At 43.8% G+C, this 17,500-nt stretch overlaps 1 protein-coding gene and 1 long non-coding RNA gene across 2 annotated transcripts in view; both read left to right on the top strand.

Moving 5' to 3' along the window:
- Positions 1 to 17,500, top strand: part of LOC306917668 (myosin light chain 3, skeletal muscle isoform-like) — a 407,220-nt gene that overhangs the window by 256,991 nt on the left and 132,729 nt on the right. The gene's annotated exons all lie outside the window — the stretch shown is intronic.
- Positions 3,153 to 14,615, top strand: LOC306917088. Its single transcript, XR_013789112.1, has 3 exons — positions 3,153 to 3,526; positions 9,656 to 9,919; positions 10,878 to 14,615. It is a non-coding gene; the product is annotated as an uncharacterized lncRNA (long non-coding RNA).

Genomic DNA, 17,500 nt, shown 5'->3' with positions numbered 1-17,500 from the left:
AAAACCGTATAGCCTCATGTGGCTGGCACTGGTGGTGGTGGTGGGCTGGCTGGGTAGTCTACCTATCTCCGATGCGGTTCCCACTTGCGCTGGCACGGTACATTTGGCATTCGAGCGACGCGTCGGGTTTATTAAACGAGGAGGAGATTGCACATACCAAACTCCAGAAAGACATCGGCCTGCTGTAGATTAGGCTACAGTAACAGTAGGCTACCCACGCTGGGACTCTCCGCAGCTGCACCACTGCACTATAGTACTCTCCAACGTCCCGTCATGGAAATATTTCAGCACAAATATTTCAGCCCAAATCCTCGCATGTATGAGCTCATGCAAAACACTGTTTAAATGGCTTAGCATACGTTGCAACATTGTTTTTAATTGCGCGATTTTAATTGCTTGCTTGTAAAGTTGGAAATCTCCTACTAATTTCATATGACACAAAGACACATCGTTGATGTATTCTTTTACTTTTTTATATTTTTTTACATTTAGCCCATACCTATACAGTTTTATATAAACAGCCTACATATGTTTAGATGCCTGTGACAGCCTCTCAGCTGGTCAAACAATGCTGCTCCGCTGTTCTACGACAGAAAAACAGGTGAGGACAAAGCGTACGACAGCTCCCGACCAGACGTGGTTCTTGTCTTGGCTCAAGTTCAAAATCAAACGTTGGCGCAAATGGTAAATGCCGAAAATTGCGGTAATTTCGGCGTACGCCCATATTTTGGCGTACGCACGGTTGATAAATGAGGGCCATAGTCTGGTGGAACACTGCAGAGGGTCTGCGTTTCCACATACCTAAACGGATGCCGTGAGGATGCCTGGAATTTGAGCGAAAAACAGTTGTTTTTGGCAGCAAATCTTGATTTTAGTTTTAGTCATAGTCTTTTGAATAATGTTCATTTTGTTTTAGTCAGATTTTAGTCACCTGGAATGTGTTAAGCGTTATTCATATAGTCTGGATTTTGGGTGGTGAGGTGACCACCGAGCTACAACATGGCGTCACTGAGCCGCGGTGAAGAGCAAACCACCGCCACCACCCCAGCCCTTCTCTCTGTTTTTACTCACCACCGCTCAACATTATTACAGCTCCGGTGGTCACCTCGCCACCGGAGCGGTGGTCACCTCACCACCGGAGCGGTGGTCACCTCACCACCGGAGCGGTGGTCACCCCGCCACCGGAGCGGTGGTCACCCCGCCACCGGATCGGTGGTCACCCCGCCACCGGAACGGTGGTCACCTCACCACCGGAGCGGTGGTCACCTCACCACCGGAGCGGTGGTCACCTCACCACCGAAAATCCAGACTATGAATGAGCCTTTAGTCTAGTTTTAGTCGACTAAATGTCATAAGATTTTAGTCGACTAAAATCGCCTTGATGCCGTCCGTCGTAATGACTGTTTTAACACATGCTGAAAATAGTTGATCTACAAGCTCACAACGCGTCACAGCGCGACACGTTGTGAGCTTGTAGATCTGCTATTTTCAGCATGCAACTAATTGTAAAATGACTTCTACTGGATCTCTTGTCCACTAGTCCCTTCATAACACTTTAGTCTAGTTTTTATTTGTTGATGAAATTGTCAGTATATTTGGTCTTAGTTTTAGTCATCATAGCTTAGTTTTCTTTTTTTTTCCATGTAGTTTTTTCGTCTTAGTTTTTGTTGACGAAATCCAAAACATAGTTTAATTCACAGTTGGCTACATGTGTGAGTAGATCTGCAGATATAGTTATTATGACTGTAATATAAAATATTGTTTGTGATGTTTGTTATCATCAATGGCATTTCTATCTGGGATGCCCACATTTATATTGCAAAATCAATGTTAATTTAACTCTCAGAGTTACAGACCCATAAGGGTCCATTTGGTTCCAAACTATCATTTAGCTGGGGACCCCCTGGAACTCCCAAAGGGAAGTAGTTAATAATATAACTAGGTTATACTATTGGTTAAACTGACCTTAATAATTTTTTTTGGTTAAGTGGGCAATTAGTGTGTTGCCCAAACTTTTTATTTTTTGAGTGGTGTAAACCACTCCTACAACTGGCTTTTGTGTGCATAAAAAAATGACCGTGGTTGCTATGTTCAAAATAATTTCTGACGTAATTAAATCACACCCGGGTGAACTGGATGACCGTAGCAACCGTGGTCATTTTCTCTGCGCAAAAAAAGCCAGTTGTGAAATCACATCCAGGTGTGATACATACATTTATCAAAAATGATAGCTTTTTTTACTTAACATATTTTGTGTGATTTCATTACATCAGACATTACGTCAGACCACAGCTGATCATGCTATATAAAACCTTACACCACTCAGTTCACACGGGTGTGATTTTTTAACTTGAGAGCCACTTTCAAAATGACCAACCAGCGCAAACACAAATATTATCCCATTCTGAATTCTAGCTTTAAAAAAAAATGTACATGAGGGCTTTGGAATGGCATTGTGTGTTTGAGCTGAAAGGCCCTTCTACACGTTTCAAGTGGCAGATGCCAAGAAGTTATATTTATATTTAAATTACATTTTATTTTTTAGAACCATGCCAGCTCACGATCTACCTTTTGGGCACCTCTGGCCTAACACATTCATCTGTGTTCCTCCTCCACCAGGGGGCGTCGTGGTGCATTCTATTTGGCAATAGGGTAATACGAATATGAACACAGCCAGGTGGAGAGGGCGATCTTTAGCTGTGTGTGTGTGTGTGTGTGTGTGTGTGTGTGTGTGTGTGTGTGTGTGTGTGTGTGTGTGTGTGTGTGTGTGTGTGTGTGTGTGTGTGTGTGTGTGTGTGTGTGTGTGTGTGTGTGTGTGTGTGTGTGTGTGTGTGTGTGTGTGTGTGTGTGTGTGTGTGTGTGTGTGTGTGTGTGTGTGTGTGTGTGTGAAAACGACATAATTTACACAATGACTGTGTCCTATATTTCTCCCCCTCTCTCTCTCTCTCTCTCTCTCTCGTTACACTGTTCTCCTCCAGTCCACCAGGGGGCGAAACAAGGCCTTCAGGCAACAACAGTGCCTCCTGGATGGGTTCTTCATTGCGCATGCGTGACACACGTTAACCCGGAAGAAAAAGTGTGTAGTTCCCCCCCCCCCCCCGTGTGTTGTTCGGTGTTTTCTCTCATGGCTGCAGGAACAAAGCGAGAGAGAGATTTATTGATTGATTACTTTATTGAAAATACATTCAAAAGCAAGCAGAGAGGGAGAGAGAGAGAGAGACGGCGGTGAAAATGTCTCATAAAGCTTCTGTTAGGAGGTCTATAAAGGAACACATGGCGTCGGTTGGAGAGGAGATAATATGGCGTGTTCTGGACAAACAGCAGCAGGGAGGTGGAGGTGGTGTTTGTTGTCGTGTGAAGCTCGACGTCAGGGTGTCCGTGTTGGAGCGCCTCGGTGTGGCCGCCGAGTGGATGTGCAGCCTCTTCCAGAGAGAGACGGAGACACTGGAAACTCTGCTGGAGGCGAGACAGAAGCAGCTGCTGGACGCCATGCTTCTGAAGCCGCACGTCAGGCTGCGCAGGACAGGTTGGTTGAGGTTCTGTTGCATGCTTTTTGAGTGGTGCAACCACTCCTATAGACAGCTATGTGTGTGGCTGGCTAGGTCTGTCCCTGGGTCTGTCCCCGGGTCCCTGGGTCTGTCCCCCTGTCCCTGGGTCTGTCCCCGGGTCCCTGGGTCTGTCCCTGGGTCCCTGGGTCTGTCCCCCTGTCCCTGGGTCTGTCCACCTGTCCCTGGGTCTGTCCCCGGGACCCTGGGTCTGTCCCCGGGTCCCTGAGTCTGTCCCCGGGTCCCTGGGTCTGTCCCCGGGTCTGTCCCTGGGTCTGTCCCCCTGTCCCTGGGTCTGTCCCCGGGTCCCTGGGTCTGTCCCTGGGTCTGTCCCTGGGTCTGTCCCTGGGTCTGTCCCCCTGTCCCTGGGTCTGTCCCCGGGACCCTGGGTCTGTCCCTGGGTCCCTGGGTCTGTCCCCCTGTCCCTGGGTCTGTCCCCGGGTCCCTGGGTCTGTCCGTCTGTCCCCGGGACCCTGGGTCTGTCCCCGGGACCCTGGGTCTGTCCCTGGGTCCTTGGGTCTGTCTGTCCTAGCCGCAATTTGCAACTCTAGATTTTTTTTATAATGGGATGAATCTAGAGTTGCAATACCCTCCATTGACTCCCCACTCATCCGATTTGGTTTGCGATCTGCTTGTCTTAAACGACGTTCAACTCATTGAACATTGCATTGAACATTGCAGCTGTAGTCCAAGCTTGAATTATCCTCTTTCAATCTGCCGAGCTTGTTTTTCATAAAAATCCACTGTAGACATGTTATGAGCTACTTTCTGTCAAGAAATTCTGTGCAGGTAGTAAAAGTAAATTAATCCACAAAACCAACGTAATTTGTATTGTTGACCTATTTCTAAAATATTAGTGCAACTTTCATTCGACTTTGACCCCTCTATCACATGGAACTACTTTTTGGGCGTAGTGATATGGACACAAAAAACATAGTTCTGTGTCATAGAGGGGTAAAAAATTAACGAAAGTTCCACTAATATTTTAGAAATATGTCAACAATAGTTTTGTGGATTCATTTACTTTTACTGCGTGGCCCCCTGTGCCCAACACAAAATGTCCGGAACTACTTAATATTGACCAAAACCAGAACTCCCACCACGGGACTCGGGCAATCAATTAATACAGTTGCAACCACTATATTAATGGCAAGTATTTCATACAGCTTAAGTTAAAAAAATCTGAACTATCCCTTTAAGCGTTCTCACGGAAGACAGTTGACTGGCCCTTAAATAGGCTGGCTACTTATTATTATTAAGGGACCAAGAAGTCACAAAGTGACTTTGGTCACTTATTGTTTTTGTGTTTTTTTTCTTCTTCTTCTTCCGCCAAAAATACCCGTTCTGGCTGAACCGTGCAGTCGGTTTTCGCGAAACGCGGTAATCTGGTAGAGGGCCATGCCAAACGGTGACTATGCGAAGCCCATGACGATTGGCCAAATGGTGGCGCTATAGCGCTCAATTGAAAATGCTAACTTTGAACGTGGATAGCTCATGAACTGTTTGACCGTTGGAAATTACACTTTGATACACATAATGTGTCTCCTCATGCCGAACAACTTTCGTGACTTTTGACCTCTGACCTTTAGATCACCCGCCATTTTGAATTATATGAAATGCAGTTAACTCTTAGCCTGCCGCCATTAATTAATCCCTCGATTGCGTATTGCCATGGTTTAATCACGCGTGACACTTACTTTGAAGAGCCAAATATCCGTATCGCATTTTACTATGAAACCATTCCGTGTGTGTTGACGAAGCTGGTGCTCGTTCTCTCGGTCGGTGGTGGAAAAAGTGGACCGCGAGTATCACAGCACCTGCTACAGGCCGTTGAAAACGCTTGTCTGGGACAAAGCGTCCTCTGCAATGTCGCTTCTGTGAGATAAAGCCGTCTGAAAACAGAGCCGGCAATGTTAGTGGATGCGCGCGCATTTTCAAAATGGCCGCGCCCATTGTGTCAGAAGCATAACAAAGCTAACGGACGGTAGATTTCGATACGATCGTATTAAAACATGCATTAATGAATACATCGCTGTTAAAACGGCTTTTCCGTTTGTGGCAGGCTACAAGATTCTACGTGTTAATATTCCTATGTTCCTGGCGGGTAAACGATTAAAATGTATCTCCTCCCAGGATCTTTGATCAAAATGCACAAAAACGTCCACGTGAACTTTGGACCTATACAGACAACAAATCGTAGTACATTTTGTTTAAGTGAAAAAATTTGGTTTTTATGAGCCAATGAAAATTGCTGGTTTGTGAAAATTCTTCTTCTTCCTCTAATACATACATGCAGCGTCATATGCTTATGTCACTTTACAGTATAGTAGAGGGTCATGCCAAATAGCACTGGAAGCAGTCTTACTCCAATTGGCCAAAGGCGGGGCGCTATAGCAATTTTTTGAAAATGAAACCTTTGAACAGTCATAACTCATGCCTTGTTTGGCCAAATTCATGGCACTTGTTTCCACATGTTCCTTGACTCATGGGGAACACATCTGTCACTTTGACAAGTAAGCTCCGCCCTCAGATTTTCCGCCATTTTGAGCAGTTTGAAGAATGCTATACATATATACTATAAAGTGCTATGACTACATAAAATGCAAGTCTGTATAAAATGCTATCTTAAGTCTACATTCTATATTCATAGATATATGTAGGTATTTGGCATATTCAAGTGAGACATGACATTTGTTTTATCGCACAAGGGGAAAACAGTGTTACATTGAACGGTATTTAAACTTTTACTTATCATTTTATAATGGAGTATTTACTTCCAGGGCAAGTGGGCATGACCTGTACTAGGGCTGCACGATTAATCGAATTTTAATCGAAATCGCGATTTTTGGATTTGGACGATGACAAAAAAAGAAAATCGAAAATCGTTTTTCCCTTTAACTAGGGCATTTACGGTAAATCTCTCTCGCACTCGCCTGCAGGCTGCCGGGCTACCGTAGTTACTTCCTCCTCTCACTGCCGCGCAGAGAGAACCTGAAAGCAGCATTAGCATGTCTGCCACGGGGAGCGATAGGAACAAGGATTTAGTTGCTAAAATAGGCAAGACAATGTCTGTCGTCTGGAAATGGTTCGGCTTCTCCGTTTCAGATGTGGAGCAAATTACTCAGCGTTGTAAAAGTTGTAAAAAGGGAATGCACACGCGCTTTGCACACATAGCTGTGCTTGTATTTGTTTTCCGGGTGCTGGAGCAGGTTGGGACGCTCGTGTTGTTGCCGTCTCTCACAGGCACCGACTTTTTACGGGGACAGGTTTTAGTTCCGACATAGTAGAGGGTCGGTCCCTGTGGGAGACGGCAGCACGAGTGGCTTGTTCCAGCGCCTGGAGTAGAATGGACAGGCATAGCGGCGAGTAGCTCTGGTCCATAGCCCTAATGCTAATTCTACCCTAGCATTAGGGCTATGGACCAGAGCTAAGCAGCGAGTGGGTGCTGGAGAACATGAAGCTTTAATATCAATAGCGTGTCCCGACCTACTGTCCCTTATTATCGTAAAGTTGGGTAGTGTACACTGTTTATTTTGCATCGAGGAGCCAATAGCCATGTGTGTCTGACTCTGTGTTGACTGTGTACGTCGCCTCGGCTAAAAACAAAGGGGAAGCCTGTCTTATGTTTCGCCGTACGACCTGTTGCATCAGCGTGCTAAAAAATAGCTGATTTGCAAGCTCACGACGCGTCGCCTCCGCAACACGCTGTGAGCTAGTAGATCGGCTATTTTCAGCACGCGTAAAAATGGAGGATGAGACGTTCAGAAACTTTTGCCTTCACAGTACTGTCACAAGTTGAAAAGAGATGTGGCATCATTATTTTTCACATGGCCCATATGACGAGACAGAATTGAAATGGAAAACGATTAGGCCTACAGATTCAGTGGCATTTCACATTGCAAAAGGGTGCAGGAAGAGTGGGCACCTAAACATTAAATTGGCTATTTTTTAAGAATTAATTTGAACATATTGTAAACGTTTTCACTCTATAACTAAAAATAAAAACACCTTAAATATTTGTATTTCTTTCATAAAATAAAGTTGGGTAGTGTACACTGTTTATCTTTCACTCAATAGGAACAGCTCCTGTCGCAAGTTGAGGATGTCATATGACATATGTCCAGTCCATGTGTGGTCCAGCCCCAGGGAATGTATGGAATGCACATGCTAATAAAAAGTATTTAAATATTGCTTTGATGCTCATATTATTCTTAGGAAGTATTAAGTTGTTTTTATTAGCATATGCATTCTATAGGGCTGGACCACACATGGACATATATCAACCTGCGATGGGAGCAGTCCCTATTGATTGAAAGATTCTCTATTTATGAAAGAAATAAAATATTGATATTTTTATTTATTTTTATTCATAGAGGGCAAGTGTAATGTTTTAAGGCATATTTGTCTTGTAGGTTTGGACTTTATTCCAATAGGAAAATTCACATTTGTTTGCATTTAAAAAAAATAAAAACATTTTGAGGCAATTTATTTATTTTACTGAAAAAGAAATCGAAACCGAAATCGAGGTTTTTTTTTTAGGCAAAATAGTGCAGCCCTAACCTGTACTTGCCCGACGGGCAATTCAGGCGATACTTGGTACGTTCAGAAAGGTACTTTGTGCTTTTTAGATACCATACCTCTATACAATTACACATCGAAAAGCAACACAGCAGACAATAATGTGTCACATGTCTTCTGTGTCTGTTGTCGTGTTCTACGTTGGCAGCATGCTATTTTCAACGGACCCGAACTATTGATCGGATCGTCGCTTTGGCAAAACAAAAAATTAAAAAAATTGCTAAAGCAGTGGTTCCCGAAGTGGGGTCCGGGGACCCCCATGGGTCCTTGAGGGAGTTCCAGGGGTCCCCAGTTAAATGATAGTTCTCAAAGTTAAATTAACATTGATTTTACAATATAAATTTGGCGTCTCAGAGATAGAAATGCCATTAATTGGGGGGTCTGTAGACTAATGCATGTCAAACTGGGGGTTTTCTATCGCTTTTTTCTATTGCTTTTTTCCCATCGCTTTTTCCCATCGCTTTTTCCCATCGTTTTTTTTCCATCGCTTTTTCCCATCGCTTTTTTCCCAACGCTTTTTCCCCATCGCTTTTTTCCCATCGCTTTTTTTCCATCGTGTCTGTTGTCGTGTTCTACGTTGGCAGCATGCTATTTTCAACGGACCCAAACTATTGATCGGATCGTCGCTTTGGCAAAACAAAAAGAATAAAAAAAATTGCTAAAGCAGTGGTTCCCGAAGTGGGGTCCGGGGACCCCCATGGGTCCTTGAGGGAGTTCCAGGGGATCCCCGGCTAAATGATAGTTTGTATTTGCATTTGTACACTCTCAAAGTTAAATTAACATTGATTTTACAATATAAATTGGGGGTCTCAGAGATAGAAATGCCATTAATTGGGGGGTCCGTAGACTAATGCATGTCAAACTGTTTTTTTTTTCCCATGGCTTTTTTTCCCCATCGCTTTTTTTTCTATCGCTTTTTTTTTCTATCGCTTTTTTATACACTTAGTACCTTACTGATCACTACTGATCGCATACTACTGATCGCATACTACTGATCGCATACTACATAAATACAAATACAACAAAACATAAAACAAAACACTGTAACTAACATGCATATCCCTTACTGGCTGTACATGACATTTTTCCTCAGGTCCCAGAATATATAATCTTTCAGAGCGAACGTTTTTAACTCAAATCTTTGCTTCTGGGGGGGTCCCTGGAACAACATATTTTCAGATGATATTTTGGGGTCCAGACATGAAATATAGAAACATGAAACATTTTTAAAATGTTGACGTCAGGCCTTTTAGATCAGTTAGTCTTTGTATTTCAGTTGGTAGGGCATTCCACAGGTGTATCCCTTTTACCGAATAAGATGACTGACCAAATGCGGTGTTGACGAACAGATGACAGCTGTGTGGTGTTACAGTTCCAGATTATGTAGCATTCAGAGGTTGTGGAATAGTTGTCTTGAGTACGCAAGAGTAAATAAAAACGTAGGAGATTAATAAATTAAAGTCATCCAATGAGAAAAGCATTTTGTACTGATGATGCTGCTTCTTCTCTTCTCCTTCTGTCTGTGTGTAAAGAGGTTTCCCCTGAACAGCAGGAGGAGGAGGAAGAACCACCACCTCCACAGATTAAAGAGGAACAGCAGGAGGACGAGGAAGAACCACCACCTCCACAGATTAAAGAGGAACAGCAGGAGAACGAGGAAGAACCACCACCTCCACAGATTAAAGAGGAACAGCAGGAGGAGGAGGAAGAACCACCACCTCCACAGATTAAAGAGGAACAGCAGGAGGAGGCAGTGACATTTCTACGTAGGGAGACCAGGAGTGACAATCTCTCAGGTACTAAAAAAACAAACAAAAAAAACAATGTAGGTGCCAATTGCCTAAACTGTAGGTAATCCCTGGCACTACTCTCCCCCAACCTGGGGAGAGACCCAAACTGAGCTCATGCTTTCTTCAATGCATGAGGATTGAGCAGGCCGCTTCTTATCACCTGACAGGAGGGCTCCCGGTAGGGCATAATAATAATAATAATATCTCAAACTTGTATAGCGCTTTTCTGAGTACCCAAAGACGTTTTGCACGGGGGGCAAGAGGAGGCAAGTGGAAGGAACATGTTAATCCAACCAGTTCCTGTCCCCTCCGTCAGGCTGACCAGGGGAGGCAGTATAGAGACCAGGATTTCTTATCCTTTTGTGACAAAAGGTTAAAGGTTTTGAATATCTGCCACTGTTTGATTTATTGCCCTGTTAACACAATCAGTGCCGGGATTTCTTTCAAAATAGTAGCTTGGGGGTGCCGGGCAGACATGGCAGCTTTTACTCTGAAAGCCCCCCCCCCCCCCCCCCCCCATCGAAAACCTAGTTACATCACTGCATTATGACGTCGCACGTTGTCAATCAAAGCTGCCTGTGTTATGACTCGTGCTGAATGTCACCGTGAAAAGCCTGGTTTACATTCCTTTTGAAATCAGTGTCATCCGCTTGAATTCAAATTCAAATCAGCACCATCCGCTTCCATTAGGTCCCATTCTGCTTGTTTTCGGCACTGTGCCTTTTATTCCACGAACGGCCGCGAAATCCGTGGACAGCCCAAAAATGTGTAAATTCTTTGCAGTGTATATATACAAAATACACACTGAAATCTCAGTATCTGCTCTCAACCGTGATTGATTTAAAAGCAGCAATTAGATCAATATTGGCAACAGAGTGCAATGTGAACAACTTGGAAAGATAAACAGAAGACGATACTTTCTAACATTTAATGTTTTTTTTCCCTCATTTCATCTTTCGTGTAGACTTTCTGCACCAGCCTGTGTGTAAAGAGGAGGTCAGGCCTGAAGAGGAGGGGAGCCCCAGTATGGAGGAACGTCTACAGATTAATGAGGTACAGGAGGAGCTACTTCAAAGACCAAAGGCTGATGGGTCAACACCGTCATTACTAGCAGTAAAAACGAACAATGATGAGAACCAAGAGATGGTGCCTTTAGCCGGCACTTCAGCTGAACACATGGAAACGCTAGCTGACATAGAGGACTGTGGAACATCACAACCATCTAGTGATGAACAGCTCCTCTCTGACGTAGAGGACTGTGGAACATCACAACCATCTAGTGATGAGCAGCTCCTCTCGTCAGACTGTTCTGAGTCTGACGCAGAAGACAGCGAGTGGAAGGAGACCAGGAATGTTCCGTCGCATGCATTAAACACAATGAAATCACACGCGACGCAACATGTGAGAGGACAGGGAAAAGCATCGGAACAAACGGGAGAGAAAGGTTTTAGTTGTGCGGAGTGTGGCAAAACGTTCAATCGGAAGGGGAACCTTAAGATGCACACAATGGTTCATGCAGGGGAAAAACCCTTTACTTGTACGGTTTGTGACAAAGGCTTTTTTTACAGTAGTTCACTAAAAACACACATGAAGACTCATGCAGAGGAAAAGCCCTTTACCTGTTCAGTTTGTGGCAAGGATTGTCTTCACGCGAGTCATCTTAAAATACACATGATGACTCATACAGGGGAAAAGCCCTTTACTTGTAGAGTTTGTGGCAAAGGCTTTTGCAAAAAGTGCAATCTAAAAACACACATGATGACTCATACAGGGGAAAGACCATTTATCTGTAAAGTCTGTGGCAAAGGCTTTGTTTACTCAAGTAAATTAAAAATGCACATGTGCATTCATTCAAAAGAAAAGCCCTTTACTTGTAGAGTTTGTGGCAAAGGCTTTTGCAAAAAGTGCAATCTAAAAACACACATGATGACTCATACAGGGGAAAGACCATTTATCTGTAAAGTCTGTGGCAAAAGCTTTGTAAACTCAAGTAATTTAAAAATGCACATGCGTATTCATACAGAAGAAAAGCCCTTTATTTGTACAGTTTGTGGCAAAGGCTTTAAACGAAAGGGTGAATTAAAAATACATATGCGGACTCATACCGGGGAAAAGCCCTATACTTGTACAGTCTGTGGCAAAGGCTGTAGTCAAAGCGGTTCTCTAATGGAACACATGAAGACTCATACAGGGGAAAAGCCCTACACTTGTACAGTTTGTGGCAAAGGCTGTAGTCAAAAGTGTTATCTAAAAATACATATGCGGACTCATACAGGGGAAAAGCCCTTTACTTGTACAGTTTGTGGCAAAGGCTGTAATCAAAAGGGTGATCTGAAAATGCATATGCGAACTCATACAGGGGAAAAGCCCTATACTTGTAAAGTTTGTGGCATAGGCTGTCTTCATGGTGGTCAGCTAAAAACACATATGCGGACTCATACAGGGGAGAAGCCCTTTACTTGTACAGTTTGTGGCAAAGGCTGTAGTGAAAAGGGTAGTCTAGAAACACATATGCAAACTCATACAGTGGAAAAGCCCTTTATTTGTACAGTTTGTGGCAAAGGCTTTAAACGGAAGGGTGAATTAAAAATACATATGCGGACTCATACCGGGGAAAAGCCCTATACTTGTACAGTCTGTGGCAAAGGCTGTCGTCAAAGCGGTTCTCTAACAGAACACATGAAGACTCATACAGGGGAAAAGCCCTACACTTGTAAAGTTTGTGGAGAAAGCTATAGTCAAAAGTGTTATCTAAAAATACATATGCGGACTCATACAGGGGAAAAGCCCTTTATTTGTACAGTTTGTGGCAAAGGCTTTAAACGGAAGGGTGAATTAAAAATACATATGCGGACTCATACCGGGGAAAAGCCCTATACTTGTACAGTCTGTGGCAAAGGCTGTCGTCAAAGCGGTTCTCTAACAGAACACATGAAGACTCATACAGGGGAAAAGCCCTACACTTGTAAAGTTTGTGGAGAAAGCTATAGTCAAAAGTGTTATCTAAAAATACATATGCGGACTCATACAGGGGAAAAGCCCTTTACTTGTACAGTTTGTGGCAAAAGCTATAGTCAAAAGTGTTATCTAAAAATACATATGCGGACTCATACAGGGGTAAAGCCCTTTAATTGTACAGTTTGTGGCAAAGGCTGTAGTCAAAAGGGTGATCTTACAAAACACATGAGGACTCATGCAGGGGGAAAAACACCTTAGTTGTATTTTTTGGTGAAAATGTGCTGTTAAAATTGCAGGAGAAAAAAAAATGTTATGGGTTCTGGGATATTCACCAGAATATTCATTTATCCATACAGGAGCAGAGTTGTCAGTTAAACAGTAAAAAAAAAAAGGCTTTCTTCAAAGAAATCCTAACAGTCGTTTGTACATCCATTCTAATCCAGACAAAGGACATTTAAATGAACTCAGCATGCTGCTAGAGCAGGCACACATGGAAGGCTATAGTGTTGGAAGACGTATTAATTGGCTTTACTTTTAAAAGTACCAATACCACGTTCAATTGTACATTATGTTGTGATCTAGTGGATCTTCAAGCTACATGACACGTGTTGTGATGTAGATGTTTAATTGATAAATCTACAAAGTAACGTAACTGCAAATAACTGTAGTGTAGTAAAGGGTACAATATTTGCCTCTGGGATGTGTCGGAGTAATTATACATTATAACAATACATGCCCAAGTAAACCTGAGGATTTCTTTTGTCATATTTAAGTGTTTTTCTAACTAGTTTAACCCATTTAGACCTGAGGCAGAGTCTGTGTCGCCTTATCTTTTAACCACTTTAACAGGTCTACTGCGTAACCCGCATTTCCCGCTATTTAATCCAATATTCTACGCTGCCTAGATTGTCTTATTTCCTTTGGAGCACACGCCGAAGTATTTGCAGCTTTGTTCGACGAAAATCCGGCGAAAAGTAGTCTGATGGTTTGTTGTTGATGAGAAAAACCTGCCGCCATTACAATGAGAAACGGCAACATCCTCCACAGCATGTTGTAGTCCAAATAAACGTCCCGTCCACTTGCATTGAGCTCATTTTCCCAGAAACCCTAGCAGCCCAGAGCATGGCTCGATTTCCGGTTTCGTCATCATAACGCGACGGCTTCGTCACCAGGTCTGCGACAAATCCGCTATTTGTCGCAGCTCATCTACAAGCTCATAGCTTGTAGATCTGCTATTTTGTTATCGTGAAAATGTGGCTCAAATCTTTCAATATTTATTCTTTCAGAGCGAACGTAGTCTGCATACCTTGTATTTAAACTATTAGTACAGGGAAGTATTCATTTGTGTTCTTTTACAGTCAATGGATATTAATTCATATATTCTCCATGATTGATGATCAAATGCTTATGTTGAAAATAAAATTTCTTAAGCTTTTTTCTTTCATCACTTTCCATATTTTGTTACCTGGCCATCTGTTCACTGTGTTGAAAAAATACTTTGACTTTATATAGTTTTATTTCTTTCTCCCGTCCCTTTTTTGTGTGAATGCAATACACATTGTTTTATACCGTGGAGAAAAATACAATGTTACAATACAATACTTGACTGTTTCTTTGTGTGCGCTACATTGTTATCAAAATGCAGTGGATATGTTCTCTTTCCTGATTGTTTTCTGTTGTCCTGTAATGTGTACCATTGTTTAATGTATGTCTATGTCTTGTCTGTTCTCAATGCAAGCTGACAATAAAGTATCCTATCGTATTTGGTTCACCTCCTTTAATTCTGAAAATCTTACAGGAACTGCTTTTTACAGCCAGCACAGAATTCAATTCATCAACAGAGCATCAATATTAAGTTATTAACATATGAAAACCCATTACAGCTATTAACCCATTTTAGGCGGGAACCCCTTTTGGTGTTAGCATTATGTTATGCTTTAGCTATTGACAAATTAGCAGGTCTACAAGCTCGTAGCGCGCCACCGAGTGGCGCGCTACGAGCTTGTAGGAACTAGCCTCGGAAACCCAGACGTTTTTATTTCCAGGGAGAAAAAAAAAAGTCTGGGTCCGAGTCCACTTCAATTTGGCATAGAGAGGTGCAAACGTCGATCACTCTCTGCTGATTTCTGATCGTCTGCACCTTTGTTAAATTGACGCACACACGTACACACACACCTCTCTCTCTCTGTCGCTTTAATTAATTAGTCTCATGCCGTGCAGCTGTGTCTAGATTCTCCCGGCGGATCCTGCCGGGAGCTGCCTATGCCATAGAAAGCATAGGTGGACTCCAGGCTACAGGTTACAAATTACGCTACAGTTCAGTAGCGTAATTTAGCTACAGGGTTGCTGGGTTGTGTAAATAAAACGCGAGACATTGCCAAAGCATTTCCGTGGGGTCCCCTGCAGCCAGAAACGTTGAGAACCCCTGTGGTACACGAAAACTGCTGACTTATCACAGATGCCTTGCGGTTTTGTAGTTGTGTAATCATGGGGTGCATACTTAGTTTAGACATTGGTTAAGGTTAGGTTTAGGTGTGCTGCCTCGTGGGAGGTCAGGTTTAGGGTGAGGGTTTGAGATAGGTTGTAGATGTAGGACTAATGACTGGTCTAACCAATGACTAGTCTAAACTAAGTACTGCACCCGTAATCATTCTACCGCATTCACCGGCTCACTTGTGGTGTAACACGGGTGACGGACTGGTTTTTGTTTATGATAATTTGCCCCCCCGCCCCCAGGCAGCCCCCCCCCCCCCCCCCCCCCCCCCACCTGTTGCAGAAGCAGTAAATCCAGAAGGCGACAACGGGGCTCAGACCTCCAGCTTGCACAAAGACCCCTCGCTGTGTGTCGCATAACTCCACCGCGCCCCGCCCCCCCATATCAGGTCTCAGGCAGCGGTGCAAAGTAACTGAGTAGTAAGTACATTTACTCAAGTACTCTTCGAGGTACTTTTACTTTATTGGTGCTGTAGATTCGGTGGCTCAGCGGTAGAATGGCCGGATGGGAATCGCAAGGTTCCCGGTTCGATACCTGTGAGCTCCCCTAGAGTTAGTGTCGAAGTGTCCTTGACCAAGACTGAACGCCTGATTGATCCTGATGTGCAGGTTGGTGCCTTGCATGGTTTCTTCCGCCATCGGTGTGTGAATGTAATGCACCATCTATGTAAAGGTGTGTGAATGGGTGAATGTAATGCACAATCTATGTAAAGGTGTGTGTGAATGTACTGCATAATCTCTGTAAAGCGCCTTGGATAAAGGCGCTATATATATATGTCCGTGAGCTTGTAGATCTGATATTTTCAGAGCGCTCTCTTCTCCACTCTGGATTATATTTGTTGACACAATTGTCAATGCATAGTGATAGTTTTAGTCATCATAGCTTAGTTTTTATTTAGTTTTGGTCGTTGAAAAAAGGTAGTCGATGAACCTTTTTCGTCATATTTTTAGTCGATGATACACTGAGGATACACTGAGGAAACACTGAGGATACACTGAGGATACACTGCCGCAGCCAGCGTATTTGCTGGGAGAGTCAGTCAGTCAGTCAGCCAGCCAGCCAGCCACACACGCATCACCTGCTGTGCATTCCTCACATACTAACCAACAATCAGCAGGACAGGACAGAAATAACACATGACTGAATAACTTGATAACAATATGACGGAGTGGGTGTCACACAGCTAGCAGGCTTCAGAAGCCACTTCATTTAGGGGTGCAAATGATTGTTAAGACACACTAACAGTACGACAGGCATTAGTCTGACAACACCGTCGTTCCCGACGTGCGTGGCAGGTTAAAACTAACCCGTGGCTCCCTGTGAGGTTTAGGGTTGGGTTTTTGTGTAGGGTGTCGGTCTCACGACTGTAGGACTGTATAGACCAATTATTTGTTTACAAACATTAGGTCTGGGTGCACGGGTGACTGTTTCATGTAATCGATTCCCAACAGATCTCCAAACCTGTTGTTTTGGGGAGCGCTGGTTTCAGTGCATTCAACCTCCTCTTGTGAGTTGGCTAGTGAGATGCACCCTAGGAGACATTTATACTTCAAAGCCCAACAGTATTGCACATACAGAGTTCCAACATGATTAAGCACCGAGTATGCCAGTGAAATGATGCCCAGTGAGGTGATGCCCAGTGAGATGATGCCCAGTGAGATGATGCCTAGTGAGGTGATGCCCAGTGAAACGCCAGTGAGGTGATGCCCAGTGAGATGATGCCCAGTGAAACGCCAGTGAGATGATGCCCAGTGAGATGATGCCCAGTGAGGTGATGCCCAGTGAAACGCCAGTGAGGTGATGCCCAGTGAGATGATGCCCAGTGAGATGATGCCCAGTGAGATGATGCCCAGTGAAACGCCAGTGAGGTGATGCCCAGTGAGATGATGCCCAGTGAGATGATGCCCAGTGAAACGCCAGTGAGATGATGTCCAGTGAGATGATGCCCAGTGAGGTGATGCCCAGTGAAATGATGCCCAGTGAGATGATGCCCAGTGAAACGCCAGTGAGGTGATGCTCAGTGAGATGATGCCCAGTGAGATGATGCCCAGTGAGGTGATGCCCAGTGAGGTGATGCCCAGTGAGGTGATGCCCAGTGAGATGATGCCCAGTGAAACGCCAGTGAGGTGATGCCC

This window comes from Electrona antarctica (genome assembly GCF_951216825.1).
Source record: "Electrona antarctica genome assembly, chromosome: 24".
NCBI classification, from domain to species: Eukaryota; Metazoa; Chordata; class Actinopteri; order Myctophiformes; family Myctophidae; genus Electrona; species Electrona antarctica.
This window is presented reverse-complemented; position numbering and strand designations above follow the sequence as displayed.